Consider the following 5326-nt stretch of genomic DNA (forward strand, 5'->3'; position numbering starts at 1 on the left):
ATATAATTGGTTACCTTTGTAGTCTTATATATTTTATTTTGTGCATTTAAAACATTCTGAGGAGTCCTTAAGCTTCACCAGACTGTCAGAGGCCCATGGCACAGAAGAGGTTAAGAACCACTGGCTGACCCACCCTCCAATCCTGTTTTTTTTTAAGTTTAATTCATTATTTATTATTTTATTCCTCTTTTATTTATTCTTCAGAGCATATCTCAGCTTTTAATACACTATATAGTCCATATTTTAAAATCATCTGGGACTTCCCTGGTGGTCCAGCGGTAAAGAATCCGCCTTGCAATGCAGGGGGCGCCGGTTCGATCCCTGGTCAGGGAACTAAGATTCCACATGCTGTGGAGCAACTAAGCCCGCACGCCAAAACTACTGAGCTCGAGCTCCTCAACTAGAGAGCCCGCATGCTGCAAACTACAGAGCCCACGTGCCCTGGAGCCTGCACTCCACAACTAGAGAGAGAAAACCCACACGTCACAACTAGAGAGAAGCCCGTGCACCGCAACTAAGACCCGATGCTGCCAAAAATAAATAAATACATCTTAAAAAAATAAAAATAAAATAAAATCATCTGTTCATCTTCACTAGAAAATAAAACCCACGAGGACAGAAAATGAAACCAACATCGGAGAAAGAAGTCAGACCAGTGAGATGACAAGAAATTAGGCCCTTGGTGACATTTTTGGGCAGCTTGATCAAGCCTCACCTGCTGTGAGATCTACTTCTGCCTTTCTTAGTTGCATGAACAAATAGACTCTCTTTATTTTTTTTTTAACAAATTTGAATTGGCTGTTCAGTTGGCTATAACTAAAAGTATCCTAAGTGACATACAGGCAATAAGCAGAAACACATTTAATTAATTCATACAACAAACATTTAACCAGCCCCTACACTATACCTAGTCACTGGGCATACACGAAGGTTAATAGAACCCTGCCCTCCTGGAACACATCCCTTCCAGTAAGAAAGACAGAAAAGAGCACACGTATCACAATACTGTGTGTGATGGATACACTGGGACAGCACCCTCCTTCCAGTGTGCTCTCCCAGGGCCCCTGGCGGCCAGGACTCAGGGGATTTATGTAAAGGGCAATCAGATTCACTCACACCAGATTTAGGAAAATGGAAGCGAGATGGAGGCCATCTTCCCGTTGTTTTTGCCATTTCGCCTAGCAGCACAATTGTGGAGACATTTGGTTTTTCAGAAGCACAGTTAGTGACGATGTGGTTTCCCTTGCTTGGTAGACATTAAGAATAAGCCTGGACACTCATTCATTCTGCTGCCAAGGATTATAGCAGGCATGGCTTCGTACCTTAGTAGCAGCTTCTTAGCTGCGGCAGTGATGTGATTCTGGAGCCTAATCTTTCTAATTAGAGCCGAGCTCTTGATTGTCGAGTTCTGAGAGCTGTTCTTGAAAATTCGAACTGGAGCCTGTTTCTTCAGCTCACCCCATCATTCTGTGAGCCACTTAGCACCTTGAAAAATTCCTTCCTGCTTAGACTAGCCAGCATGTAACTGAATCCTGATTGAAACACAGTGTGTTCAGTGATATAACTGCATTTTAAATAAGTCTAGAGCGGTCACGGTGTTCCAGAGAAAAGCCAGTGATGGAACTAGATTCTGAAGGAAGAGTAAGGGTTGATAAGACAAATAACAGCAGTGGTCATATGAGTTTGAGAATAGACCTAACTATGAAAAGTAGCACAACAAAGTTTCCAAAAGAAAAAATTAAAGAATATATTTCTGACTTTGGGGGAGGCAAAAGTTTCATCAGCAGGGCAAAACAAGCATCGTAAAAGAAAAAAATAATAAATTGGATTCCATTAAAATTAAGAACTACTGTTCATCAGAAGACAACAGTAAGGGAGTGAAAAGATAAGACAGAGATTGGTGAAGATATTTGCAAAATATATTTGCAAAACGTATGTCAATAAAAGGACGCACTTCTCAAGAAGCGTCTACAAGATGACCCAATTTAAAAATGGGCAATAGAGTTCAACAGATATACAGTGGAATATTATTCAGCCTTTAAAAAGAAGGAAATCTTGCCATCTGTAACAACATGAACAAAATTGGATGTCAATGTGTTAAGTATAATAAGCCAGACAGAAAAAGACAAATATTGTGTGGTACGATATTACTGACATATAAAATCTAAAAAAAAACACAGTCAAACTCATAAAAACAGTCTACAATGGTGATTGTTAGGGGTTGAGGGAGAGGAGAAATAAGGAATGACTGGTCCAAAAGAACAAACTTTCTGTTATAAGATGAATAAGTTCTGAGGATCTAATGTACACTAATGTATGGCATGTGTGGCATGGTGACTATGGTTAATAATACTGTCTTATATACTTGAAATTTGCTAAGAGAGTAGCTCTTAAGCATTCTCATCCCCCCGTCCCCCGCCAAAAGGAACTCTATGAGGTGATGAATGTGTTCAAAAACGTAATTGTGGGAATAGTTTTATCGTGTATATGTATATCAAATCACCACTTCACCAAATGTACTGATACATATTACCAAATGTACCATATGTATATCAATCATCACTTTATCAGATGTATACTTTAAACACATTACAATTTCATTTGCCAATCATACCTCAATAAAGCTGGGGGAAATAAGTTAAACAAGCACTTCACACACACACACACACACGCACACACACAAAAGGGTATTCAACTGTCCAGTGAGCATATAAAACAGTGCCCAACATCACTGGTCATCAGGGAAATGTAAATTAAGAACATGTGATACTGGGACTTCCCTGACGGTCCAGTGGTTAGGACTCTGTGCTTCTACTGCAGGGGCCCAGGTTCGATCCCTGGTCGAGGAACTAAGATCCCGCATGCCGCGTGGTGCAGCCAAAAAAATATAGATCGCATGATACCACTACACTCCTGCTTCAGACATCAGCTCAAGTAGCACTTGCTCAGTGAAGCCATCCATCCCTTTTCAGGCAGGTTGAATCTTCTTGCTATGGAAGGTCATAGCTCTGGCTACCTTTCCATCATAGCCCTTGACACATTTAGAACTTCACATGTGTTTGTGTGGCTATTGGGTTTATATCCATCTCCTCCATTGGACTATCAGCCCCGGGATGGTAGGCATGATGTCTGCTGCTGACCATTGTGTACTCAGTGCCTGGAACAAGGCCAGGCACAGGATAGGTGCACAATACATAGTTGGTGAATGAATGAATGAAAAGAGTGAGTGAGTGAAGGAAGGAAGAAGGCATTATTATTGCCATTTTACAGGAGAGGAAACTGAGTCTCCATTTCAAGAAATGTGTCCATTTCAAGAAATGTGTCCAAAGTCACCTTATTCACCTGTAGTCATTATGCACCTACTAGGGAGTGGAGCAGTTGTCCTGCCTTGGTTACAGAATGTTCTAAAGACTCTTAGCTGGGTGGAGGCATCATACTCAGACTGTGCTGGGTGATCTTAAGAGTTCTCAGAAAAGCCTAAACAGTCCAATAAGATGAGGTCATGGCTCAGGCTGGCCTGTCTCCAGGCACTAGTTAAGATCTTGGGATTCAACTCAGAGAAGAGACCAACCCAGTGCACATTCTGGCTTACTGCCCGGAGGAGAGTTGGCACAGGACGCCATGGTGTTCTGCCCTCTCTCTCTGGGCAGCCAGTGGCACGGTGTAGCCTCATATCAGGGTGGGACATCCACACGTTCACAAACACAATTTTAGCACCTGCTTCTATGTGTGTATATACCCAAGAGATATGAAAACAGCTATTCAAACAAACACTTGTACATGAGTGCTCATAGCAACATTACTCATAATAGTTAAAAAGTGGAAACGACCCAAATATTCGTAAACAAAATGTGGTGTCTCCACACACTGGAATATCATTCAGCCGTAAAAGGAATGACGTACTGATACCTGCTACAACATGGGTGAACGTCAACAACATTATGCTAAGTGAAAGAAGGCAGACACAAAAGGTCGCATATTCCATTTATACGCAATGTCCAGAAGAGGTAAATTCATAGAGACAAAGCAGATTAGTGGTGGCCAAGGGCTGAGGGGAGGAGGGAATGAGGAGTGACTGCTTAATGGGTACGGGGTTTCCTTTTGGGAAAATGAAAATATTCTGGAACTGGATAAAGGTGATGCTTGAGCAACGTTGTGAAAGTATGAGATGACACTGGAGGGTACACCTTAAAATTGTTAATTTCCTGTTAATTTACCTCAATTTAAAAATTTTGTTTTAAATATCTAAAATCTGACCATGGGATTATTAAGGAACAATGCAATGAGTTAATATATTCAAAGCATTTAGAAAAGTGCTTATTTCATGTTATATACTTAATAAATGATGATGATTAACTACTTAATTATATATTCATTTTAGAGAAGGAGAAACTGAGGCAAAGAATGACAAAGTGACTTGCCCAAGCTTACACAGCTAAAAAAATGGACAAGACTGGATGAAAATCCAGTCTTGCTTGGCTCCAGAGTCCCAGCTCTTTCTGCAACACAACCCTGTCCCTCCCTGAAGGTTGCTGTATTGACCAGAGTTCCATCAAGAAAACAAAAGCCACTCTAGGCGTTTCAAGCAGGAAGGAATTTAACACAGGGAATTAGATGTTTGCAAAGAAGGTATCAGGAGTAAAGTCAGGAGATGCCACCAGCTTCTAGGGTCAAGAGTCACAGCGTAGCTAGATATGAAGAGTTAGAATGTTGCTGCCACCTGGAGTCGAGAAACTATAGTAAGTTCTGGCCCACATTGCAGTCAGTGCTGTCCTGCAGTCCCGAGGCCGAAGACTGGCAGTGGGACGGAGGATGGAGTCATCCAGCTGCTGTAAAAACTTACATCTGCAGAAGGCCACACATCTATCATGGTTGCCAAAGAAGGAAAGATGGATTCTACCCTCTTCCACCTGCTAAATATCATGTGAGCACGTTTCTTCAGGACACTCTGAACTGTACCCATAATCTTGCCAGTAAAAGAGTCTGGAACATCTAGTTCCTGAGCTTAGAGCCCAGGAACCCAGTGAGAACACAGAATGGGGTGGCATGGCCAAGTGCCAACAGTCACGTTCATGCACAGGTTCCAAGGTCAGGCCTACTCTGTGTTCGCCCCTGAGCTAGGCACACCTGTAGGTATCCTTTTACTCTTCCAACTACTACTAGTACTTATTGAGGGCTTATTGTGCCAGGCCCCGTGCTTAGCTCTGGGAGTATAGCAGTGAAAGGGTCCAAGGGTGGTGGGGACTCCATCTGGAAGACAGACATGGTCAGACATGGTCAGTCTGGCCACTAGAGGAGCCTTCTGCCAAGGGAAACGTACCCACTC

General features: G+C 42.2%; 1 non-coding gene across 1 annotated transcript; it reads left to right on the top strand.

The window, feature by feature from the left end:
* The first annotated feature begins 2777 nt into the window (after positions 1-2777).
* Positions 2778-2849, top strand: TRNAR-UCU (transfer RNA arginine (anticodon UCU)). Its single transcript has one exon. It is a non-coding gene; the product is annotated as a tRNA-Arg (tRNA).
* Positions 2850-5326: the final 2477 nt, after the last annotated feature.

This window comes from Aethalodelphis obliquidens, unplaced genomic scaffold, assembly GCF_003676395.1.
Source record: "Aethalodelphis obliquidens isolate GAN/ISIS:26980383/991018 unplaced genomic scaffold, ASM367639v1 scaffold9, whole genome shotgun sequence".
In the NCBI taxonomy this organism is placed as follows: domain Eukaryota; kingdom Metazoa; phylum Chordata; class Mammalia; order Artiodactyla; family Delphinidae; genus Aethalodelphis; species Aethalodelphis obliquidens.